The 27,191-nt window shown below is 38.6% G+C and overlaps 2 long non-coding RNA genes across 2 annotated transcripts in view; both read left to right on the top strand.

Moving 5' to 3' along the window:
• Nucleotides 1-27,191, top strand: part of LOC111923650 (uncharacterized) — a 90,517-nt gene that overhangs the window by 18,001 nt on the left and 45,325 nt on the right. The gene's annotated exons all lie outside the window — the stretch shown is intronic.
• On the top strand, nt 283-5,272 carry LOC147655789 (uncharacterized). The gene is made up of 3 exons (XR_015274878.1): nt 283-421; nt 2,839-2,982; nt 4,519-5,272. It is a non-coding gene; the product is annotated as an uncharacterized LOC147655789 (long non-coding RNA).

The raw sequence follows: 27,191 nt of genomic DNA, 5'->3' as shown, positions 1-27,191 counted from the left end.
GTTGTTAATCTTGCTAATGTAGAAGCCAATATTTAAAAAATCCAACAAACAACTTCAAGAAAAGAAACAGTTGGCATTGAAAGTGTTGATAAAGTATGGAATAAGAAAGATTATATTCCTGCATCTTAGGTTTGATGGAAGTCCTTGCCAAAGACTGTTTCAGTGAAGTTCAAGAAACAGAGGGCAGACTTCAGAGAGCCTAACCTGGAATTGGGGAAGGGATTATAAAGTGTGTATTTCATAAAAACAGTGAACAAGGTCATACAAAGTAATTGTGAGATCAGCAGAGTCACAGGAGAGACAAGTAGGCAGGAACTCTAAATGAGTTCTTTAATCATACTTTCTGTGTGATATGGGGAGTGAAACATGTAAGCCAGAAGAGAATGACATATTAAACAGGGAAATCAAGAGGTGGAAGCAGGTAAGAGGCATCCTAAAAACTGGAACAAGAGGGAGAGAGAGAGGAAAAAGAGAGTGGATGAGAAATATTTGTTTCAGGGGAAAGCATTATAGAAGAAAGATGGGAAAGGAAAGCAAATGAGGGTAAAGACAAAAATAATTTTGTCAGTTTTGTGTGTAGAGAGGGAAATTTACAGATAAATGAACCAGAAATTAAAAAAAAACTTAGCATCCAGGATTCAGTTAATCTAAACAAATTGCATACTTTTGCTCAGAAAGATGTTTTTTATAATGGAGTAAGTCAGCATATTTATGGGATTTCCTCAAACACTGCAGCATACCATGAATAAAGGAAGTTTATTTTGGAACAGAGGGTTTTGCCAAAAACCTGAACTGGCACTCCTTTTATCATCAGCAAATGCCAGAGTTTGGGGTGATTGAACAGCTCTCTCATCAAAAGAGAGCACTGCAAGCAGATGCCAGCCCATCAATGCAGCTGAGCAAAAGTCAGCAGGGTTGGATTGAAGAGTGAGGGGATATAAAGAGGGGCTTGCTGGATAGTGGTGGAAGGGGGTGGTCAATGAGAGAATTTGGCAGCAGGGAAGACCAACTGATGAACTTTGGAAGACTTAGAAAAGCAGCCGCAGTGAAATTTCTGAGCCACTGAATGGCAGAAGATAAATTATTTTCCTTCTTATGTGAAGCTCCATTTTACAGTTGGTTTTACTCCTGTCTGTACATACTCTACTGGTTAGACACTGTACAAGAGTGTCACTGCTCTGCATCGTTAAAGACTTAATTCACAAATAAAACTAGCTAAAAGCCATTTGTTCTCTTGCCAGTACCAGCTCCTGCTTTCAAGTGTCTCTGGTGTAGATACTCCTCATTCTCTTCTACAAAATTGAATATCTGTATCCCTAGTCGATGTTTTTGTTCCCTCTCACCCTCTCCAGTCAGTGCAGCTGACCCAAACTCTATATTCCATAAAGTCTTTCTAATGCATTTTCCAGAGTGCTAGGAGATGCTTCTGGTGGTGGCTGCCTTTTCCACAGCTGCCTGATTGATGGCTTATTCTCATAAAGTTAAAGCATATACCCTGTCTGAATAAGGGCACAAGACTGAGTGGAGATGACTAAACAAGGACACAGCAACCTGAGATGGCAGGTTTATCATCAAGGAGATTATAAAGTCCTATCAAGTCTTATTCTAGAGGTGCTGCTCTGCTCTTCAGTGCAGTGTTGTTCTGATTAACTAGATAACAAAAAAGCCCTGCACCATCAGTCTTGATGCAGAGACCTCCAAGAGGAGTAGGGTGCTTTGTCTGCAAGAGCCTGGTAGTGAAACACACAGACCTTCTTATCACTGGTCTGAAAACGGCCACATCCCACCTGGGCATCTGCTGATCTGGACACAATCACAGGAAGGTTTGGTCTGGTGCTTGCTTGCAACTGAAAATGTCACTGAGGTAAATGCACTGCTCTCCCATTAGACAAGAGCAACACCTGGTGAAAGCCACCTGGGATATGTTTATGCTTACTGGCATGAAATTTCCTAGCCAACTAGAAAGCTGGAGGCTGTTTTCCTTCCAAGATATCATAATTTGTCTTCTGCTTCAGATTTATACAGGAGAAAAAAAAAAAAAAAGAGGTAGCAAAGAAACACAGAACTGCATTTCTTAATTCCAGTATATTTTGGTTTTTTTAGCACTTGAAGCCATTATAAGTGTACATATATTCTGTTACAAATTGCATTCTTCAATTTGTTTAAATTCAGATCTCCTTCACTGATTTTCAACTTGTTTAGCTAGCAGCATTATTCAGTCTGTGTGTAAGTAATGGCAGCTTTTTGGTCCAGGAGCTCCCTTATCAAAGGAAAAATTTGGACAGAACTTTCCAGTCACTGAGATCTTGCATTCATTTATTCCCCTCATGGCACAGAATTGTTCTCTCCAAGCTGCATGTGGAAAAGCAATTGCAATACACTGAGCACTGAGGAATCTAAAAAAGATGTCCTGTTAAAAACGATGACAGAAGAGCCTGCCCTCAAAGTTTTATGCTGGGACAAGATTTTAGGAGTTCAGTTATTGGCAGGTGCTGTGTGTTCACCAAGCAGATGGGATCAATAAAGCCTTCTAAATATATACCTCCCTTACTTTTACAGCTGTACTTCTAGATTTAGGGGATTGTTTGTGTGTGTATATATGTGTACTCAAGTACCAAGAATAGTGTTGAATTTGTTTCTACTAGTTTGATGAAGAAAAGGTACAATTTGTACACTAGAGAACTTTTTAAAACTATATAAATCCTAGAACCTATTTAAACCTTAGACTGGTAGTAACCCCTGGCAAAACACTTGACATACTTATTCTTTGTGTGATGTAATAAATCCAGTTCAGGAGTTGCAAATACATATTTTTCCAAATCATTTTTTTATGCCAAGGCTGGCACCATCAGCCCACAAGTGAAATAACTGTGGGCTTTGTGCCTTGAAGAGGCTGCTCACCTGGGACCCAAGAGACAAGGAGGGTCAACAGGATAGGGAAGAACATGAAGGAATAAAAAGAAGAGGATTAAATAAAACAAGGTGAGGAACAGGGTGTGTGTCAGACTGAGGAGTCAAAAAAAGAGGAAAAATCCAGGGAGGTGAAAGGAGAGCAATTGTTATCAGAATTGGGGAATAAACAATCAGTGATGTTTACTCTCACACGTGGGTGTGAGAGTATGTTTGCATTCAGGCTGGGTAGTGGTTTGGTCCCTAGGAGCTAATGGGAAACGAATGTCTGCCCAGGGGAATTTTTCAGATATTTATTTTTCTTCCTGTGTTGGCATGATAATTCAAACACAACCTTTCAGTGTCATGAAAAGCTTTGATTTGAACATGCCAGTGAATCAGGCTGAAGCCAGATATTTGTACTAAGGCACTGTGATGATAACCTGTGGTGGGCTGCATTGCTGTGGTCTCATTTGAGCTGGGACATGCTCTCTGCCCTGTCTGATATGCCAAAGTTCCAACAGACCTGCATGGCTCCTTGAGAGAGAACCTCAGTACATCTGAGGAAATGTGGTCTGGGCTCCTGTGTCTATAGTGGGATCCATAAAAATACATTCAGGTCAGCTCATCTTAATGAAATTTAGGAAGCTATATACATAACTTGAAAATACACAGCTTTATAGCTGGGCATGCTGGATTTACTGGTTTGTATTTGAAAATTTGAAGACATGCTTTATCTGAATTTTTCTTTGCACTCTAGCATAGATTTTTGTGTTTGCTGTTGTATTTATTCTTCCCTGACTATTAATGTTATTAATCTTTTGTATATCTCTGTACCTTCACATCCTTCTGCTTCTTGTGCTGAGTCTAATTTGTACCTTCTCTCACATGTTTTCCCCCATAATCCCTTTTTTCTGAATTCCAGTGTCCTCCTTCACAATCTGTTTTCTTCTCAGCACAGTCCGCCTCTGGTTTATTTCCCTCCCATATATGTGTCAAGGCATTCCAATACAGAAGGCTTTATTCAAGAAAAATAGTAAAAACTGGGGACTGCCTACCTTACAAGTTTCCTTCTTCTTAATGTTTGCTATATCTAGCTACATGGGAATTTGGTGCACTGTGAGTTCACATACTAATTTACAATAAATTTATGGCAAAGTGAATTTGCCTTAGGCTCCTAAACATCCTGGTAGTTTTTACAATGTTATGCATAGTGCTTTCCAGTTTATAGCCTTACAGTTTAAAAAATGCACATATAGTAAAATTGTCCTTTTAGTTTGGGAATATTCAGATTTTTAAGCTCAGTGAAGTTAGAGTGTTTCTCTTTTAAAAAAAAAAAAAGTTTTTTTTAAAATAAAAATGCTTTATTGTCTTGAGCATCAATGCAAATATGTATGTTGAAAGCTTCCATCTTTTCATGAAACTACTTGTAATTCTGAGCACCAGGTAGTGTTCTTCAGCTTGTTGAAAATGTGTGATGCAGGGCTGGAAGATACTCAAATCTACAGGAGACAAATTGCTCCTAAAGAAAAAAAAAAGGGTGGGCTATGGAATGATACTCAGACATGCACACCTTCCCACTTGCAATGCAATGCTTTCCACTCACTACAGAAATCTGTGTTAATGTAGGTTTCAGGACACAGCCTTCTTCCACCTCTGCCTGTGGGACTGAACTTCTGTGGCAAACTGAATCCCAAATCTGGAGTTAGCCTTTGTACATCAAAACCAAGGTCAGTATCTACAACTGAGATTAGTGACTTGTGTCAGACCTTCAGTTCTGTAGGACAGAAAGTTATTAGATAACACTTCATCTCTTGCAAAGGGCATCAGCAACAGTAGAAATAGGGCCCTACATGTTGTTTATCCTTAACATAAACCAGCCCTTCTTCCCTGCTGTCTGCTTTGGTTCCCTCATGCTGCTCCCATCTAAACATACATCCTCGTCTCCTTGATCTTCTTTGTGGTGGGTAGCTACAGTCATAATAAAGTATGCAGTCCCTCATCCATCACTGCCTTTAAACCCTTCATAATTACAAGTATTCAGATTGTCTTTGATTCATACTCTGTTGCTCTATTTCTTTACCTTTATCAAGGTTTTTTTTGCCAGTGTGCAATTGTGCTTGGCAAACATGTATTCCTCCTGGATTTTTAACATGGTTTAGTCATGGTCAGTGAATTATAATTTCAGTGAGACCTTAAGAAGTTTAAACCTCAGTAAACTCAGTAGCAGTGTTAACATGTTGATATTTGTTTTCTTCCAAAGTTTGTCTAAAAATTCTTGGTTTTCAGTTGTCAATGAGTTCATTTTTCTCTTTATTTCTTAAAAATGAGGATGTGCTCTCATGGGTCTGAATCTCCAGGATAAAATTTTTAAAATATTTATTCACACAGTTATTTTCATTATGTGGTTGGAAAAGAGACACTGTGATCTGCCTGGGTATATCAATAAATTTGGATCAATGTCTTCAAACCCAAGGGCTTAAAATGAGACTCTGAGCTCCTAAAGCCTTGGGCATCTTGTGAAATTCAAGTGCCAGTATGCTTGATGAAATCTTAAAAGATAAGGTAGAAATAAGCTCTATTTGTTCAGTGTTCTAGTCTTTACCAGTTTTACACCACTATTAGGGTGATCAGTTACTTATTTCACAGCAAACCTTTGAGTTAAGTTTTATGTAAATGTAGGAAGATATATAAAGTATTCCCTGTAACTATAATAAAATATTATATAAATGTATTATGCTGGCTGTAAAATGCTTAATTCTGGTTACTTATATTATACAATGCCCAGAACTTCAAAAGCAACTTACTTATGAATATAAAGTCATGTATTTATGGGCCTAAATATACATATAAAATCAATTATCTACAACTCAAACTATATTAGTTGTTAGTACACAAAAGTTGTAAGTTCAGTGATAGGGTGGACATTTCTTTATATTTTATCTGTGTTTAGGACCAAGTCTTAAAAATAACAAAAATCATCTTGGCAGGGGCACTGGAAGGCCATCCTATCCAGCTTCCCACTTTTAACCATGGCCAGTGCTGATTTCAGACTGGCTTTGTCAGACCTTTGGTACAGCTAGGTCTTGAAAACCCCCAAGGAAGACTGTGCAGCATGTGGCAACCTTCTGCAACCTTTCAGTGATTTTTTTTTTCTTTTTCTTTTCTTTTTCCCTTTTATGTAGATAAAACCTCCTCTGTTTCAAATCATTGTATCCTGGTGTCCCACAGTACACCTCTGTAGAGATCTTGGGTCTCCCATCTTAATCCCCCTGCAAGCAGGATGAGGCTGCTATCAGGTTTCCCCAGAAATGCCTCATTTCCTCAGCTTCTGTCCACAAGGCATATGAGCTTCTGGACTAGACTGTCTTTGCAGTCAGCTCTTTCCTCAGTTTGTCTTTCTGGTACTGGAAAGCATGTATGGATCAAGAATTTCTGAAAGAGATTCCAGACTTGTTCAGTTTTCGCTATTTTACCTCCCTTTCCTGAACCCTCTCTCTAGGCAGAGTCCTGGGAGATTTGGTTGTGGACTGATACAAAGAGAAGGGATTGAATACTTCACTTTATATCTGCTGTCACAAAATCACCTGCCCATTGAGCAGGAGGTCCCTGTTTTTGTTTATTCTGCCATTAGGACAGAGGTGGAAGGGCCTCTTCTTGCGCTTGCTCAATCCTCATTGATTCCAATTGCAACTGAGCTCTGGCTTTTCTAATACTACCCCAGCATAGCCAGGAGATTCCTCTATATTTCTTTGCTTCCTGCTTTAGTTCCAGCTCCTGTATATGGTTAGTTTGTGCTGGAGCTCAATCCCTGCTTGACAAAACCAGTCTCCTCCTGTGTTTTCTACTTTTTCTGATCAGATGGAGGGACCACTCCTCATGCTGTGGAGAGATTGTCCTAAAAATCTGTCTGGTTCACTTGAGGTCATTTTTGCTAATGACCAGACTTTCACAAGATACCTACTGGCATTCTTCACAATATTTTCATTCTTCACAAAGATTTACACCCCTAAATTAATCTGTGGACATTTTAAGACTGATTGTTAGTAGTCTGTCTTGTCTGATTCCCCTTGAGACTTTTGGTGTTGATTCTTTCTTTCCCCAAATTGTTTCTTGTCCCCCTCAGTGCATGACATTATCTGTTAAGTATACGTTAAGTTTTACAAACCTTGACACTTGTTCCATCAGCTTGGGGAACAGCTTTCTCCAAGGGTTTTTATTTTGCCTTTTTCCTTTTCTTTTTTTTATGGCTTAATAATGGAAGATCGCAAACGCTTTTTTGTAATCTCTCTCTTGTAATATCTCTCTTTCTCTGAAGAAACACATTGCAGTCACAGTTGAAGATCTGGGGAGAAAAAAATCTATGTCTAAAAAAAAGAAAAACTAATCTAAGCCAACTGATTATAATGCATTTTGTTATGCTTTAAAAAAAAAAAAAAAAAGGGTGGAAAGATTCCTTCTTGGTGAAGGATTATAAAGGTAATGCTAAAAGAAATAAATTAGCTCTGGCAATATGGATGTTTTACTCTAGCCTGCTGTTAGTTTGCAATTATTTCAGCATGATGATTTTCTTATGTGCCTTTTGTTTATACAAATTGTTGACTTCTTCCCTCCTCCTCTTGGTACCTGCTGAGTATATGCAGCACAATTTTTGAAAATTTATACCTCGTTTGGAGCTCTCTTTAATCTCCGATTTTAATCTTTTTCATTCTAGCTGCAGCACAACTGAGGGAACACAAGAAAAATTAGTGAGAAACAATTTGATCAAGACAGTTGGATAAAGGGTGACTTCATGAGACCTTTATGAAACTGTTCTTTGGAGGGTTTACTCCAGTTTTTATTCCACATTCTCTTCCACAATTTCACAGTTAACTGGACAAGATTTTTTTTGTTCATTAGATAATATTCAAATAATGAATTTTTCTTGCACTTACAGTAAGAAAAAGTTTTGAAGCTGCTCAGACAGAAGTCATATGAAATCCCCCTTCCATCAAAGCAGAGCTGGATGGCTATTTTGTTAAACATGAATAGCTCCATTAGTCCTCTTCCAACAGCCTCACTAATAGGGAGCTACACTATCCTTTAATATAAATAATACCTTTTTTTTTTAAATACCAGGTTAGAAATGCAAAGCCAACAGTAAAAAGACATGCTCAGCCCAAACTGCTTCAACGATTGACAATGAAAACAAGCATATTGCTTTCCTGGAAATAAACTATAAACTTCTAAAAGGCAGACTTTGGTATCTGAAAAACTTTCATGTAAGAAAACAACACAGCGAGATAAAGGTCTTCCAAAGTTTTCTATTGATACCTCTGTTTAGTTGTGTTTTTCCAATTTTATTCTGTTGATTGGCTTGGTTCTTTTTTTAGAATAGGCTGTTTCAAAGTGAATATAATACCAGGCTGTCCTATTAATAACATGTTTATAGATGTGTCTGAGCCTTCTTTATACTGATTTCAACTTACAATGCCTGCACACATACTTGCATTTGCATCAGAGCCATGAGCCCTGTGGCACCAACAGCAATCCCACTGCTTGGCCATCAATTTCCTTAAGGAAAGCAGCACATTGAAGCTGTATCCCCTAGGGTGCCAGCCCTTTATGTGCTTGCTGACTACAGCTGCCCTACACTTAGACCTCTGTGGTGCAGGGAACAGACTGCATGGCTGACAAACAGGTGTCTAGTGAGCCCAAAGCATTACAGGCCCTAAACTCCGATGGAGTTACTCAAAATTTGGTGTTACTAAACTGTTTAGATGCACCTGCAAAATGTGTTGCATTACAATGAAGAAAGAGCTTGGGGGGTTTCCATCCAGTGCTATTTTTCTTTTTAATCAGTTGACTGAGACTGCTATGCCCTACTGGCTGTTGCAGATGTCTGCTTTTCAGGCCAGAGCTCTGTTGTTTTCTCCTTACCTAAAAGCATCACGCTCCTGAGCTCTGCTTCTGGAGGGATGAGCAGAAAACCTATGTTCTCTAGCAAACCTTTTGTCAACTAACACTAATAAGGACCGGTGGGAAATGTGTTCCCTTATAGAAAAATTCCCCAGTGTGAGGATTGGGATATTCTTTTGGAAGCAGAGCCAAGTAGCCTGCAGGACTCTTGCCTGGTGTTACACACACACCTTCAGAGTTCATGACCCATGTTAGGATTTGGCACAGTAAACCAGTTTCATGTACATCCAGAGATTTTTCAAATAAAAAGTTGATCGAGTGTTATATTCATCTAATTTATTATAATGCTATTAAGGTAGATAAAGATAGAACAATGCAGTGATCAAATTGAATCTATTGCCTTTAATTTTCTCACAGTATCAAGTTTTAATTCTTTGCCAAGGGAAGCAAGATGATACAGGTAAAATTCCTGTTCCTGTCACAGTTAGCAAAAGAGCTATTCCAAAGCCTTAACCCAAACTGAAGATCAGATTGTACGGTAAATCATGTTTTTAACCCAATGACACTTTATTGAAAGCAACTTTGTGGAAGTGAAATTTCTAAAAGCACACACAAGAATATGTTGACTAATAAGATGGAGAAACAAAATTTAAAGTTTCAATTTCAATAAAACAAGAGTAAAAATAGTTTGAAGCACTTCCACCTGATTACTGAAGATGTTTAATTTAGGTAGTTGTTGGCAGGCCTTCAAGTCCTGAGTCAGCACCACTCCTCTTACTAATGATTCTAAATTTTCTTCTTGTGCACAGAAAGACTAGGGCAGGGAAACACAGAGGGTTTCAGATGTTGTACAGCAGGATAGTTTGAATATCAGGAAAGTAAAAGCCTATTTTCTTTCTTCTACTTTGCTTTGTTCTTGTGGGAATTAGTTCTTACTACTTACTCCAGTTCATGAGCAGATGTGGCTTCTGGGCTACTTGTGTGAATCCGAGAGTCCAGAATAGTCATTGCAATCAAATTCATTTTGGAGAACTGTTAATGTCAGTCTGGGAAACCTCATCACTGAACAAACCTCCATTTTAGCAAATAGACTATAGGTAAGAGGATCTTTTGAGTGTGGTGTGTCTGATATCAGCTGGGTGCCAGGTGCCCACCAAACCTCTCTATCACTCTCCCTTTTCAGCTGGCCAGGGGAGAGAAAATAAGACAAAAATCTCTTGGCTCAAGATAAGGACAGGGATAAATCACTAAGCAATTGCTGCTGTGGGCAAAACAGACTTGATTAAATTAATTTATTGCCAGTCAAATCAAAGTAGTGTAATGAGAAAATAAAAACAAATCGAAAAATACCTTCCCCCCACCTCTCCCTCCTGTTTTCATCTTCACTCCCAATTTCTCTATCTACTCACTCTCCCAAGCAGCTCAGGGGGACAAGAACTGGAGGTTATGGGCTGTGTTGCCCCCTTCTCCTCAGTCTTTCCTTGCTTCAGTGTAGGCTCCTTCTCACAGGAAACAGTTCTGCACAAACTTCTCCAATGTGAGTCCTTCTCACAGGCTACAGTTCTCACAAATTTCTCCAGTGTGGCTCCCTTCCATGTGGTGCAGTTCCTTAGGATTTCTTTAGCGTGGTCCCCCCATAGGTCTGCATGACCTGCCAGCAAACCTGATCTAGCACAGGCTTTCCATGGGGTCACAGCCTCCTTCAGAGGTTCATCTGCTCCTCAGCGGGTTCCTCCATGGGCTGCAGGTGGATCTCTGCTCTGTTGTAGAGCTCTGTGAGCTGCCTGGCTCTCCATGAACTTCAACACAGGCTGCAGGATGATCTATGCCCGGGCACATGGAGCACTTTCTGCCCCTCTTTCCTTGCTGACCTTGCTGTCCACAGGGCTGTCCCTCTTACGTCTTCTCACTCCTCTCTTCTCTAGCTCCAAGTGCCCTCACACAGTAAATTTTTCCCCTTAAGTATTTCAGCCAGAAGTGCTGCCACTGCTGCTGATGGTCAGTGGCAAGTCTCTCTTGGAACCATCTAGCACTGGCTCTACTGGACATAGGGGGAAGTTTTTGGCAGCTTCTCACAAAAAAATACCCCTGTAACCTCTGTGCTACCGAAACCTTGCCATGCAAATCCAGTACAGTAAGACTGGTTAAAGATATCAGGGATACATTGTCAAGAAGGCTATTTTTTGCATCCTTTGCTGTCTGGAGGAGATGATGGATGAGACAGCCACAATAAGCAAAAATTTGTGTTTGATCTTAAATGCCTAATCATCTAATCTATTTGTAGCTATCTTCAAGAGTTTGTTTTTTTTTTAATAATTCAACCTTTCTTAAAATTCTTAAGACTGTTCCAGTAGGGTACTAATATGAAACTTTAACCACTGACAGAAAAACATGACCTTTCAGGTAGTGGCAAAGTACTTTGAACTCCTTTTCCTAGAACAGGTTTCAGATTCAAGTCAAATTGAGACATCTCATCAACCTAACTTTCTTAAAAGTGGCTCAGTTTTGCAATGCACAGACCACAAATCAAATTTAATCTTCAGAATGGAAATGTTTTAGTTTTATAAGACTTTGTGTGAGTAATGCCATTGAGTGATATTCAGAATAGTGTTTTGAAAAGTCATTCAATAATTCCATCTAAATTATTTACTGAGTAGAAAATATGATGGATAACAAATGGATGCCCTTGGAAAAGAAAGGAGTACAACATCTGGAGTGTAGTTTGTAATCCCAGAAGTACGACTAAGCCATGCTGCAATTGAGGGCTGGTGAAGGTGAAAAGCAGAGGAGAATCAGACATGTAGTATAGTCAGCAGATCAGTCAGTAGATGTGATGTCTGCAAAGAAACTCAGCCTGAAATCTTTGCATTGCCTTGTCTCAGAAGCTGATACACGCACGACACAGAGAGTTTTCAAGAAGGGGATGCTCTGAAACACAGAGAAGACTTGAAAAATTAGCCTTCATTAAACAAAAAAGCTGTACATTAAACAAACCATGGAAATTTTGTGTTCTGCTTCAGTGTGGTCACACAGCTTGTGGTGTATTTGCAGTGAATGCTCTGGCCTCTCCCCTGCAAGCATCTGTGCCATGGGCTGTGTGGCACACGAATGCATTTGGTGGCTGCATGGTTCTTCCTGTGCAGCTCTCTAGCTGGAACACAGATTCAAATAAACCTGGTTGCAATTATTACCTTTCCTGAAGATTTGATATGGATATAGAATAATGGAACTCTCAGTTAAGTGTTCAATTTCTTAAAACAGTCCTCTTTGCAAAGTGCAGAATTCTTTCTCTCTGTATACAAACAGCTTGCTGGAAAACATTTTTATTTTTTGATATCAGTATGAAAACATACATTAATATTGGCACAATAAAACAAGTGCATACAGGCTCTTTATTGTTCAATTTTCAACTCTGACTAGATCATAATAAAGCAGATTTAAAGGAGAAAAACTGGCTAATAGGTAATATGTGACAAAACCCCACTGTGTGATGGAATACCCAAGGTCAATCTTTTGTATTGTTTTAAAAAATACATGGTTCTAGGTTTTCTTGTTCTTCCACCACCCTCTTGGCAACTTGAAATGGGGGATGTGCCAGGAAGTATGTCCTGAACAATACCAACTGTAAAAAGCAGATGCCAGGTGTTTGAACCACATGGAATCCTGAAATCCCATAAAAAGGCACACGTTTGCAGCTGTTCTGGGCAGTATACAGCAAACTAAATAAACCTATGTCCATTTGTGCCTCAAAATGTTGTTAACTAGCTTTAGTGAGGTAATTCATGGACTGTGGAGTATTTATCTTTTTTATTCTGGGTAGATATCTTACACAAATAATGGTTGTTTTACAATTTAGGTATTAAAAAACGTTCATTTGTACATATTTCTATGTATATATAATTGCATAAAATTAGTGAGAGATTGTGGGCACACAATACCAAATGCTATTAGAAAGAAGTTGTTGAATGAAACTGAGTAAATTTCAAATATTGAAACTGCTGGAATTTGCCTTGACTCAAAGTTTTTAGGTCTTCTGAGCTGTCAAGATTTCTCGCTGGTAATATTAAACCAGTATTATTTATGGATATATGTATTTTAAGATTGATTTATTCTACAGCTGCAGTGAATTGCATTTGCAAATTACAAAGTGTGTGTGCAGTTTGGGTTTTTTTTTAACAGAAAATCAAAATCAGCCTGGTTTCAGTTATGGTGGTTTGATTTGATCCCTGGTGTTCTGTTTTCAAAAGCAAATTTCACTGCAGATACTCATTTATGAATATCCACTCATGAGAGTAAAGTCTCAAATTTACCTTTTTTCCTTATTTTGGTTTTTAAAAAAATCCAAACCCAATCTGACACACTCTTGAGCTCACTACATTTAAATTTGCTTTTATTTGAAGGGGGGAAAAATACCTTTTGTATCCAATGATACTTTCTTCATGTATGGAGGATCAGTGTTTGATGCAAGGAAAAAAGCACTGCAGAAGTAATACTTATAGTTGAAAAAGGGTAGATGGAAACAATGTGTGGTGATTTGGGAGGTTTTTTTGTTTGTTTAATTCACACAAGTTCTTCCTTCGCACAAATCTTGGAAATTGGGACTTGCTGTCTCCATTGGTCCATGGAATGGTTCACCCACACAATTTTTGTCAGGTTTGCAACCTTGAATTGTGTTCCTTAGTAACAAAGGTGTAAATATGTTTTAAAAAGGAAAGACACAGGTGGACTAATGTAATAATGCAAGATTATTCCACCAGAAATGCTGCTACAGTTCTGCATCGTTCCAGAACCAAATGGCTCCAGACTTTGCTATAAGAGAGGTTAGTACAGGCCAGCTAAGGGTCTTCTTTAGCCTTGTTTTGTGTTTTTCTGCAAGAGTGTTTTTAATTCCACTGTGACTTTAGTTAAGAGCTTTGAAAATGCCTAACTTGTTTAAGCACAGTACAGAAAGCAACAGGGAATCATTACAATGACTCATAAGGCATAGGATACCAATATTGAAATAAAAATGAGTTGTTCCAATTTCTATGTTTCAAGCAGTAATTCCACAACATCTAGGACTGCTTTATGAAGCACAATCTTTTTCTTTAATAAGGAGATAATCGAAAACAAGTTAGCTGGGCTTGGGAGAACAAACAGCATCTCTCCTGGCGGGCTGGGTATCATAAACATTTTTTAGACAAGGATTTAGAGATAGCTCTGGCTGGATGAGGTCATATAACAGAAACTGGTCTCTCTAACCCCAAATATATATCTGATGCAATGATTCTACACTTCGGGAAGTGTCAGCAAAAAAAAACCTCTTGGGTTCTTTTTGTTACTGCTTTGACAACAACTAGTGTCTTGAGACATTGGGAAAGAAAAAGTGAGCCTGACAGGATAGGAATGAATTGCCTCCATGACAGAAAGAAACTGCTCTGTGTAAGGAGGTAATACACAAACTGCAGGAGGGTGAAGATAAATAAGAATGTATATGAGGACAATATCTTTTCTATATTGAGTGTCTAAGGGCATTAGTCTTCCTTATATTTTTTCCTCTTGTCTCCTACTTTCTTCCTGCCATGAAGTATGCTTTTTTCTCAAGTTTGCATGTTTGTTGTTTAAATAGGTTTTATTATGTATATATTCACTGTGCTATGTCTTTTTCACCATTTTGCATATAAACCCTGTATTGAAACAACTCTCTTAATCCCACATCTTTTGATGCCCCTGAGAGGTTTTTAAGTGGATGATATGGACATAAATCCTTCACTTATGCAACCTAAGGGAGGCCTCAGAAAGCCTGAACTGCTCTAAACCCCACAGAAAGCGATATTCTGTGTCTAGGGGTTGGCCTGAAAGGATCTCTTATCACCCTCTACTTGTGGGCTTGGATTTTAATGCCTTGGATTGAAAGCTCATTTTGTGATACCTCTTGATTTCTTTAGCTCTGCAGATGATGAGTAGAAAAAGGTAAATATTGATGTCATTGAAGTCTGTTGGTATTTTGAAGGTGTCAGGTGGTTAGATGGGAAGTATGAGTTCAAGAAGGTACTGTTCAAGTCATTAACCATGACTATGGTTAAAATTATTTCCATTCATTTTTACTGCATTTATGGTAATTTTTATTTTCCTCATTAGCTTGTTCCTCACCACAGTTTCTACTTTGATACTCCTAAACCTTAAGTCTAAAAACCAGATTGATTTTGCATTTACCTTTGACTTGTGAATAAAATTATTTAACTGCTTTGTGATTCAGCCAGAAAATAAGAAAATAGAGATGACAGTAGATAAAATAAAAACTTTCAAACACAGGCTTGTATTTTAAAGATGGTTTATTTGCAGAAATAGAAAACAAATGTGAAATATGGGGTAAAAGAAAGATAAAATTTGATGTAGGGCAGTGATAGCCTAGAAAAAAGTGAAAATAGCTTTGCTCTTATTTTCTTGATCCCTGTAGTAACAAGTCTTCAAAGCAACTTGTCTAAGACTCCTTGGACTTGCTGGCAGCAGATTTCATAAAAACATGAGAAGAAAATTGAATTAAAGGTTGATTTTTGCCATTGTGTAGAGAAAATCAAGCCTCAGTTGCAAATAAGACCACATATTTTTCATTGCTACAGCAATCATTTTGATTTTTTTTTTTTTTCAACTGAAAAAAATACAATATGGAAAAAATCTTTTTTGGCATTTTATGCTGTTGATCAAAAGGAATGACTGATGTTAGAAAAGGAAGGAAGAGCAGAACAAATAGGTTCTATACAGGTGTGCATGCTCTCAGTGGCTCTGTCAGTCACATTTTTTCAATCTGATCTGAAGAAAATAAACCCATTAAACTCTCAGTGGAAAGAATAACTTTTAAGATCCTTAGGTGAACAGCAGATACCTCCCAGGGAAGGTGGACAGTGCCTTGCAGCAAGGGCAGCAAATTTGCCCAAGTCAGAAACCCACCATGGGTTCTCCCTGGACTTCAGAGGCATTTCTCTGACATCTATCGCCAAGCTAAAAATTATTCAGACATTATATGTGCAGAAGAAAATGAGCTTATCATATTTTGAAGTCTTTTGGGCTCTTCTTCTCCTCTCTGTCAGGAATCAATGACATCCTACCATATTTCACCTATGCCTGCCTAATTAACAGGTACCTTTCTTTTCAAGATAGGCCTATCATCATGCCATGTCAATGCCATTCTTTCTTTCTTTCTCATGGGTTTTCCTCCTCTGCTTTTTTTTTTTTTTTTTTTTTTTTTTTTGATAGGGAGGTTATGGTTTGGCATTAATAGCAGTTCAGATGAGTGGGGATAAGCACTCATTATTTGGAATGGGTGGCTTCACTCAGATACCATTGCACTGGTTGGCATTACTCATTACAATCTGAAAATCACCTTCACTCGAAATAACTGTGTCATCAAAATCATGGCATCTAAGCCAATAACTTAACAAAAAACTACAGAACAGATTAGTCTTACATTCTCTTCACCCCTCAGCCAAATAGCCACAATAAACAACATCCTGTGCTAAATGTGCCACTTAAGATGTTTGTACATTTTCCTTGTTCCCTCTCTGGCTGTGTTTTTCTTGTCTTTTTCTGTTTGAACTTTGTCAACACTGAAGAAAAAGAACATCTCAATCTGAACTGCCAAAGCTGTGGAAGGGCATTGAAGCAAGACCTCATCACACCTATGAACTGGCAGTGAGGGATGTACACTGCATACTTAATAGCACCTGCAGAGCACCAGATTGATCACCTCCATGGCAAGTGCTGTACGAACATGTTATAAAGGAAGACAGTTCCTTCCCCACAGAAGGTTCAGCTCAAAGTCTCTCCCGTCTACCTTTTGTTCACTTTCCTATGCCCGCTCCAATTACTACTACTACTCTTGTTCCTATTCCCTGTTGACTTTCCACTCTTCTCAAGCTCCTTATGAAAAGGAAATGGTCCTTTCAGACAACTTTGTCCAGCTTTTTGCTCCATTTCAAGTGCCCCGGTATGGATCTAGAATGTTTTGTTCGGGCATCACTGTGGCAGACCTCAGCTGGAAGTAGGGAGGTATGGTGTGGGGAAATGTCTCTGTGGGTGTAGCTTGTGTCACCCTCTGAAAGTTAAAGTAAATAAGGAACAAAGAATTGATATGTGTTCCTGTAATGAGCCAAAAATCCAAAGAAATCAAGAAACAAGACACAGGTTAGACAATCAAGGAAGAGGCAGCATGTAGGCGATACCTACGCTGCAATTTCAGTCATACTGTGATAGCTGTGAGTAAAAACATAGAAAACCTCTGCCCACAAGTCATGCAAGATGCAATTGCTGCAGCAATGAACACTTCTTTTATTTTTTCCTCAGAAAGGACATAATTATTAATGAGTCTGATGAGTGCTTTTAGCAATGAAGCCCCTTCTGGCCTCGTCGAGTAGAATTGCTCTGGAATTGCAGCTTTGTACCTTGCAAAGAACAGTGAAGGAGTGAATTTTGACAAACTTGCTCAGTACCTCAGTGGGGAAATTTTGGAGGATAAGACATATTGATATTTTAGTGGTAAAAACTTCTAATCAGTTCTTTAATCCCAAAGCTAGCAGCAAAAACCTCCAGCTTTCAGGAAGTTAAAGAAAGAGCTGGAAGCTTGTTTTTTGGCTTACAAATGCTTTTCCATTGAGATTATTGGGGGAAAATAGAAAAGTATATTAAGGATTTGAGCCTTTGCTGGCTTGCTGGTTTTAAGCTAAATTCTGGGAACTACACTAAAAACATGATGAGTTTACTGACATTAAAATGTGAGTGAACAAATGCAACGTATTACTTCACATGGTCAATTTTTATTGTCAAGGGCAGTACAGCTTTTATGTGTAGTCTTTAGTCTTCATCTCCTTGATCCCTGAGATGGTAGTTTCCATGTCAGTAAAATCTCTGCTGAGAGCAGACTTGGAAGTAGAAGACAGTGTGATTTAGCATGCAGAATGACCCAGGTGATGGATACGGGGGGAAAACTTTGCAGGAAGGAGCAAGAACGCCAAACAGCTCATGTTGGGGTACTGTGATATTCCAGCAGCGTACAAAAAAATAGGTAGTGGGGCAAGAGGGGATTTAAGAAATGCTTCTTTTCTCTCCGTGTGCTAGGTTCAGAGCTCTTTAGCATGAATGTTTCACAGAATAAGAGTATTCTGATTTGGAAAGGACCCACAAGGATCATCAAGTCCAACTCTGTAGCAAGTGGGATTGAACCAACAACCTTGGCATTATTAGCACCACGCTCTAACCAACTGACCTAATCTTTGTGTGGTAATCTAGCTGTATGCACACTATAACTTCAGAATTTCTTTTCTGGGAGATTTCTAGTATGTGTTCAGTTTTCTCCTTTTTTTTTTTTCTGCATGAAGAAAAGCTGATAAGGAACAATTTTTTAAAGGAATAAAAGATACTTGAAGATTTAAGAAAAATATTAGGATTAAAATTTAATGCAAATTTTAGCACAAAAAAAGAAAAAGTCATATATTTTACCTAATTTTTCCCATTCACTGGTCACAGTTCATTTCTCTAGAACTTGGATCTAGTATGTTCATGAGCAAATTTTTTGTTTCCCTAAGATCACAAATATTCTTTTGAAGAAGTTGTGTTCCTGTTGCTGGACTCCAAGTCCTCCACAAATACCTGCCATTCAGGTACCTGTAATACTGACTTTCTAAGCATGTTTATTATGTGGAGCTGAATATGTCATGAAGTGTATCCTTCAGTAAAATGATGGTGTTGACTGAGACTACGTTTCCCTATGTTTTTTGGTGTACTATGGTGCTCATTTTTGTAAGCACAGCATGTACCACTATGGCAACATCCATTGGGAAAAAAAATAAAAAAAAGAAGAAGAAAAAAAAAAAAAAAAGCAGGACATATTGTAGCTTCAGTCAATGGTTTTGACTGGGTGAAAAAAACCCAAACCTGGGAACCTTTGGTATATTAGACAGAAGTTCCTGGGTTACCAGTGCATCTGTAAAGGAAAACAACCTGGCTTACAAAATAAGGATGTTGTATGTTGCCTATTGGTCTGTTCTAGGTAAAATTATCTTGAAATATCATTCTGAATATCAAATTTTGAAGCTCCATCAAAAGAAATACACTTAACTTCTGTCTAATTACTTGATATGCAACTAGAAATTGGATGAAAGGTCTTTTAAAAGAATTTCCATTCTGTGTTGCCATGCTAGAACTGAAAAGAAGTTTTGGAAGTTATTCTTATATGCTCTTTGATAAAAGGAAATTGATTGCAACTTATAATATACTGTCCCAAGCTTGGTATTGTGATTTCTCTGCTAAGAAAAGCAGTTTCTTGATGATAGCATCTTTTACCTATCAAGAGAAAGAATAATGTCTTGACTGTATAGAAATCAAACCTTGAGGAACAGTTCCAGTTAAAAGCCTTAGTGGCTCTGGGAGCCACTCCCTAGTAATGCTTATAGTACAGCTTTAACCTTTAAAAACTGCTTTAAACCTTTTAAAGTCAGATTGAGTCAAGCACTTTAGAATATATTTTAGAGAAAAATACTGCTTAGGCAAAGGCATGAAAAAGATGCAGTTAACAGTAAGTCTTCTATCTGGAACTTCTTTTTTTTTATTTATTTTTGGGAACTGTAAGACTGTAGATGAGTTGACTTGCTCAGTTCTTATCCCCTCCAGATCTCATCTAAAATTAGAAATAAAAAGTGGAATATGTCATTTGATGCTTCTGATAAGGTAGGGAAACATAGAATTTTATGTAAAGACAGAGACAGATTTAAACTTTGAAGGTAGCCAGCAAGCCTCCTGTTATTAGGGGAGCAACTTGTCTCAGGGCTTTAATTCTGTAGTATTTCTTGCCCTGTACTATCAGTGGGGGAATAGGAGAGTCCTTAGTAATAACCTCATTTCCAGCTGTAGCTCTTTCTCGGGGGAAACCACACTGTGACTTTTCTGACAATGCAAAAAGTGTAGCAGAGGGCAAGTTTCATGGCAAATGCTGCACTATAAATACACTGTATTATTCAGCTGATGGGATACTCTTCCAGTAAGGTAAAGATATCACTATCACCTGAAGAAGATATAAAAGTCTGGGTAATGGACATAGCTTAGGAACTAATAGAGTAACACATACAACACGAGTCCTTACTTTTTTGTATGTGTATGGAAGCTGATATTTTATTAATTGTAGTGAAAATTACAGATTTTGAAGTCTTCTCTGAAGCAAGAAACACAGCCTTAAGCTTAATCAAGACATCTTCTGAACATTTTGGCAGTACATTTCTACTGAAACAGCTAGATGCAGTTAATTGGCAAACCGATGCTACCATAGCAAGAAACTTTGTAATCACTCTCATGCTTAAAGGATGAACTGCTGCTGTAAGGCAGGCCCCAGAGCACAGAATCACAAAGCATGTGTATTCACTGACTTGAAAGTACTCTTTTTTTTTCACAAAGCCTTTGCATAAGTTGTGCTTTTGGGAGTAGGTGAACCTGTTTTGTCCAAGCAGACTGTGCTTTGTTTTAATTATAATTTTGCATTCTGTTCATGGGAGAGAATTTGGGTAAAACTGAAGAATCTGTGCAGTAGTTTCTTGAGAAATAGAAGCTATGAAAGGATTGACTGTCTCCAAATTACTTTCACAGCACCACTCAAAATGCTGAATCATCACTCAGACAGCATTTAAGTATCCAATACTCCACAGCAGAAAATTAAGACAGATAAACTTATTTGTCTGTGTCAAATGAAACTTCTATTGCCAGTATGTACATGCTAATTATCTACTGACTGATGTTTGCAAGAAAATAGTCCATGAACAATACTTGATTTCCACAGATCCTGGCCTGAAGTGGTACACTACTTTTATTGTCAAGCCTTAAGATTAGAGAGTAAGCTAAGTAGCAGGTCAGAAAATGCTTTTTTCTCAAAGAGTCAGAGAGACTGGGAAATTGTGAAGGGGCTTTCTCAGCTTCAGCAAAGAGAGGAAATAATGCTGATCCTGAAATATCACAAGGATACTTTAAAGGAGTTGTGCTGGAAATCTGTGTCTGCTTATTATTTCCCATGGAGTATTTCCATATTTTCCAGTATGTCAGGGCCAGATTCTATTCCATGCAAGAGAGTATACTGGAACAGTTGAACTAAAACTCCTCTGTAGCACAGTGACAGCTTATTCAAATCTAATATGGGTTTGGATGCTCTGTTTTTTGGCAAAGCCTTTGGAAAGCAGATGCTTTCATGTTGTGCTTCAAAGCATTTCCATAGAACATTTTTCCTCTCTTTATTAGAAAGTGACAAGTATGCTAAATTTGTTATCAGAATTTACTTTATTCAGAACATAATTTATTCTTTGCCTTAAATTTCACTTTAAAATGCTATATTTTCTGGGGTAAATTTCTATTTCATCTTAAGTTTATTTTCTGGCTTACATTCCTCAAGCTGATACATTTTTATATATAAAATGTCTATCTGCTTAAATATTCTTATTTATATAATTGTAAAAAATAACAGCAGATGGAATCCTCTTGCTATTTGCAAACAGCAATGTTTGATGACGAATGCACAACATTGTCATCCAAAATTGCTGTTTATGGTGAACTGCAGCCTTTAATAAGAACTTGCTGTGTGTTTTGAACAGTATCCCGGATTTCTGCAAAATGCTTCAATAAACTTGTCATGCAGATTTCTCTCCCTCCAGGAAAAGACAACTTAATGCCTCCTCTATGTTTACCTATTTTTTGGATTTATCAGTGGAGGCATGCATGTGTATATACACGCTAGAAGGTTTTTATGAATTGCACAGTTATTGTTATTTCCCCTCATACACAGAGTAAAAAGCTCCTTTCAGCCTGACTGAATTTTAATTCTGTTTCAGAGAATAACAGAACGGGAAAGCATCAGTCAGACTCTGAGAGAGCATGTTGTGGGTATCCTGTATAATCTGTGTGGCTGTGGGTGGCACAGTCTAGACTTAAGTAACCCTTAGAACAACCTGATTTGTCTCCCATAACCTTGCTTTTGATGTTTGGAGGATTTCATCAGCTCTAAACTCATCAGGATAGAGTTTTCCATGCTGTGCATGCATCTCCAGCTGCTTCTATGCAGCAGTTTTTTGTGAAAGCTTCAGACCAACAAGGCACAGTTATTTATAAGATGATGATTAGGGGGAAATATGTTTAGATCACTTGAAAGAATAAATAAGAAAATATTTTTAAGAACCACCAGCAGTGTTCTTTCCTTCTCTCAATCCACTAAGCCCCATGTTTTAGTGCCAGCACTTGAGGTGGTGAATCATTACCTGCAAATGTTTTCTTTATTTCCAAAAAAAAAAAAACAAAAAACCACTTTCAGCCATATCAAAAGCCTCTGAAAAGACTTTTTGAGCATGAGCCAAAAAGCTTTTTTGGTCAGGGCACCAGATTTCTTCAGATATGATGAGCATTCCTTACACCCTGGCCTATTTGGTAATATTTACCTTTGTCATCACACTGGTTCAAACTATCCAGTCTTGTGTGACAAAGTGTGGTCCAGATATCTGAGCCCTGGTGGGGGTGGGGAGGTGAGGTGGAAGAAGCTTTTGGTGTTGTGGGTTAAGATGTCACCTCTCCCATGCTTTCCACCCTTTGGCCCCAAGGAGGAGGAGATACAGAGGAGGTGTGAGCTCACCTACAGGATTGTGGTGGAGGTAGGGGGGGTGCATAGGGCTACTAGGGCAGAGACATGAAGATACTGGGAACTGGAGATGAAAAGATAGGAGTGGAGTGGTTACAGAGATAAGATGACATGAATTAGATGCCCACTGCATTGGGAAGGGAAGCTAAAGCTGAAATTTCATGAGTAACTTTAATTATTTGTTTCTATTTTTTTCTTCTTGCTGTAATGATCATTGAAACATGTGATGGTCTCCTGAACACTTATTTTACATAATAGCAGCCTCTTACTCATCTTCTACTCCAATGAGAGGCAGTTTCAGCCTCTTGAGAACATCTCTAGAAATTTCCTTTTCACAGCAACGGAACAACACTTCCTTCATGTCAGCTAACAGCCTTTCTCCTTGGACAATAAGGTGACCCAGCGTTGCATCACTTGGTAGAATATTTTATGCTCAGGTGCTCTATCCAGGAAAGTAGGAAGAAAGTATTCTGAACATGAGAGCTGATATTTTAACTTCCTTTATAATGTGGGGTAAGCTAGGAATTTTTTTTCATTGGAAAATCTGCAAGTACATTTCTAATTTCATGACAAAGATGCCGTTTCCTTCTTGTGTTAAATGGACATATATTTATTTTTTATTATGCAGAGAAATACTGCACTGGACAGACTACTTCCCTATAACATCATCTCTCCCATGTCTTTCTGCTAATTTTGTAAGGTTGTTCTTTCCATGTTTGGAATGAGCCCAAGTTTGTGTCTGCATTTCTGCCATATTTGGCAGGAGAGGCGAGAAGAGGTTGTGCCCTCCATGTAAGTGAGCAGCTGGATCTCTGCCAGGGGCTGGATGAGGAGCTGAGTGAGTTTATCTGTCAGAATTAAAGGGAAGGCAGGGACAGGTGACTCTCAACAAGGAAGACAGAGTGCATGAGGCCCTCTATGGTCAGATAGGAGCAGACACATTCACAAGCCCTGGTCCTCATGGGAGGCTTCAACCACCCCAATATCTATTGGAAGGACACCATGGCAGGGCATAAGCAATCCAGAAGATTCCTGGGAGGTGTTGATCATAAATTCCTTCTCCAGGTGAGAGAGGAGACAACAAGGAAGGGTACTCTGCTGGACTTTATTCTCAACAACAAGGGGCTGGTGGGGAATGTAGTCCTCCAAGGCAGCCTTTTCTGCAGTGTCTGTGAAATGATGGAATTTGAGGTGCTTAGGGCAGCAAGGAGGGCACACAACAAGCTCTTTGCCCTAGCCTTCAGAAGTGCAGGCTTTGGGGGGATTTTCTTGATAAAATACCATGGAATAGAGCACTGTAGGGCAGAAGAGCCAAAGAAAACTGGTTGATATTCAAGGATCATCTCCTCTGAGCTCAGGAGCAATGCATACCAAGGAAAAGGAAATCAGGTAAAAATGTCAGGAGGTCTGCTTGGATGAATAAGGAGCTCCTGAACAAGCTCAAACAGAAAGGAAGCTTACAGAGTGGTGCAAGCCAAGACAGCCTGGGCGGAATACAGAGAAGTTGTCCAAATAGCCAGAGATTGTGTTAGGAAAGTTAAAGATTTGGTAGAATCAAACCTGCCCCAGGAGGTTAAGGGTAAAAAGAAAAGCTTCTAGATGTATGTTGCTGATAAAAAGAAGGTTAGGGAAATGAGGGGCCTCTCTGCAGGGAAACAAGAGACCTGGTTTTCCTGGATAAGGGTAGCTTGAGATACTCAATGACTTCTTTGTCCCTGTATTGACCAGCAAATACTCCAGCCACACTACCCTAGATGCAGAAGGCAGAGGAAGGAGCTGAAAGAATGAAGAACCACCTACTGTAGAAGATCAGATCTGAGAAGATCTAAGAAACCATAGAAAACCTTTCAAAATATCTAAGGTGCAAAACTGTAGGACCTGAAGAGGTGCATCTGTGGGTCCTGGGAACTGGCAGATGAAGCCCTAAACTACTATGCATCCTATTTGAGAAGCTGTGGCAGTCTGGTAAAGTTCCTATTGATTGGAAAAGGGGAAACATAACCTCCATTTTAAGAAGAGAGAAAAAGGAAAACCAAGTGAACCACAGGCCAAGCACTTTCTCCTCTGTGACTTACAAGGTCATGGAGCAGATCCTCCTGGAATATATGCTAAGACATATTGAAAGCAAAGAAATTATTTGTGACAGCCAACATGGCTTCACTAAGGGCAAGTCATGCTCGACAAATTTGTTGGCCTTCTAGGATGAAGCTCCAACATTGATGGATGAAGTGTGAGAAACTGGAATGTTAATGACTCAAACAGCCATTTGCCAAAGCAGCAGGTGCTTTGCTGACATGCAAGGTCATTGCCCAGGTGCAGAGGAGATGCATGCCTAGCACTGGAGCTTACAAGCTGGGTTTTGAGCCAGATAAGGGAGAAATACAATAAAAAGCAGATCCTGTAAGGTGGGATGGTGCTTTTTATCATGTCAAGGTCCTTCCTTACACAACTGGCTTAGCTGTAAAACTCTCCCCCACCCCAGGAAGGTCACATTCACACGCAACTTTCACATTCACACATTGGCCTGAGGGTATCCATCCTTTCTGATGGAGCATAACTGACTCATCAAAGATGCCCAAAGTGCCCCCAGACTCATTTCTCAGGCTTTCCACCAGAGGACCGCATGTGATCCATGATGTTGCAACAGATCCACAGTACTTCAAAAGACAGTGTAAAAGTCCCACCACAGGGAAGGTGCTTGGGCATTCCACCTAAACCTAAATGTGTATTAACCCACTGTGTTATGTGTTGTGTTTTATGGCTTTCCCCACACCCCATGGAGCAAGACTGTGACCACCACTTTGACCAGACGGCAAAATTTCAACAATCAAATCTTGTTGCTGGATCCACAAATGGTGATATCTTTCTACTCTTATCTTTTTTTTCTCTTTCTTTATTTTCCTTATACATTTTTCTTAAGTATTATTTTTATGCCTTTATATTGCTATATATTACTATAGATAATAATAACCAAAATGGCTACATGCCTCCTTTCCATTGCAACCAAATTGTTCTAAAATAAATCTTACACATATATATATATCTTCTTTAGGAACATCCATCATTCAGTGTCATTTCACTGTAATCAGCCCCAAGGGGTCGATTAACAAGGACTTTAGTCATTGTCCCCTTCAAGGGCAGGTTGTAACATACAGGACAGCTGATGTCATCATAAACAGAAAGGAACTTATTACCAAGGCCTGTAGTGCTAGGTCAAGGGGTAATTGCTTTAAACTAAAATTTTATTTGGATTAGATAGTAGGAAGAAATTCTTCACTCAAGAATTCTTCACTCTTTCCGTGTCTGTTCCTGGTAGTGTTCAAGGCTAGGTTGGGTGGGGCCTTGGACTCATGGAAGGTATCTCTGTCCACAGCAGGGTGTTGGAACTAGCTGATCTTTACTGCCCTTTCCAACTCAAACCATTCTATAACTCAATGGTTCCTTGTTATTTACTGTTTATTTACTTGTATACATCATTTTTCTGTCAACTTCTTTATTTGCTTTTTAGGGGCCCTATAAGCACTCCTTACCTGATTTTGGTTGGTTATTTTTCACCTAGTACATGCTTTTTCCTTGATTCTTTATGAAGGAAAGAATTAATCTATCTGTGTTTTCTTCCAGTGCCTGAAGCCAAGCAAAATCTCCTGCTGTCTTGATTCTTTCATACTGCGTTTTTGAGTCTGTAGTGGTTTGCAGTCTGAGCCTGCTTCTGCACCTTTTCATTTAACTTGAGCATTTTCACTGGTCTTATTTGTTCTTCTCTGTCTCCTGGGATTTCCAGTGCATGTATATTGAATAACACAAAATATATTTTTCTCTGCATTTGATTGCTTCTTTTGGCTATTTCTGTGTGTGGTTTTGTTTGTGTCCCATTTTCAAGCACACATTGCTGGGGAAATAGTTTTCCTATAATATCCATCAGCAACATTCATTATCATATTTAATCTTAAACACTGAGCTTAAATAGCCAATAAGATTCTATTTTGCCTCCAGAGGAAATGGGGAAACTGTTCTGGAAATGGCAAACCAAACTATTTTGATGTTTGCATATTGAACTAAAGATTTGATATCCTGATTTTGTTCCTTTCCATACAATTTCTCTGCAGATGTATCTTATGTACAGATTGTATGCAAATGGACAAAGTGGAAAGACACATTTTTCTGGAAAAGTCTATTAAAAGGATTTTTTTTAAGTTTACACTTATTATTTATATAAAAGTTGTTCTGTGTTGTATTAGCTTTTCTTTCAAAATCCTTCCATATCTAGTAAGGAGAAACTATTCTTTAAGCAGTTGTAGCATATACTGTAATAAATTTCTGTAGGCTATGTCACTAAAGATTTTAATTGACAGATATACATCTGGTTGTTAGGAATGCTACAGCACTCTTGTGAACATATATCCTAGATATAAGAATATATCCTAAATATTGTGAGTGTTGCTGCTTGGCATCAATGTAATTGAAATATTGATCAATTACTTATTTTCTGTGTTGGTGAAAAATGTGCAACTTCTTCAAATGAAAAAATATATTGAATTCCCTTCTGCCATAGGATCATAGAATGGTTTGTATTGGAAAGGACCTTTAAAGGTCATCTAGTCCAAGGTCATCTAGTCCAGGTCATCCCCCTGTCGTGGGACATCAGATTTCTCAGAGCTCTGTCCAAGCTGACCTTGAATGTTTCAGGGATGCAGCATCTAGAACCTCTCTTGGCAATCTGTCGTGCCCTAGTTAAATTGGAAATGCATGCTCCTAGGACACTAAGCAA

The sequence above is a fragment of the Cyanistes caeruleus genome, chromosome 1, assembly GCF_971803275.1.
Source record: "Cyanistes caeruleus chromosome 1, bCyaCae1.hap1.1, whole genome shotgun sequence".
In the NCBI taxonomy this organism is placed as follows: Eukaryota; Metazoa; Chordata; class Aves; order Passeriformes; family Paridae; genus Cyanistes; species Cyanistes caeruleus.
The sequence above is the reverse complement of the archived record's forward strand: the minus strand, read 5'-3'. Positions and strand labels throughout refer to the sequence as shown.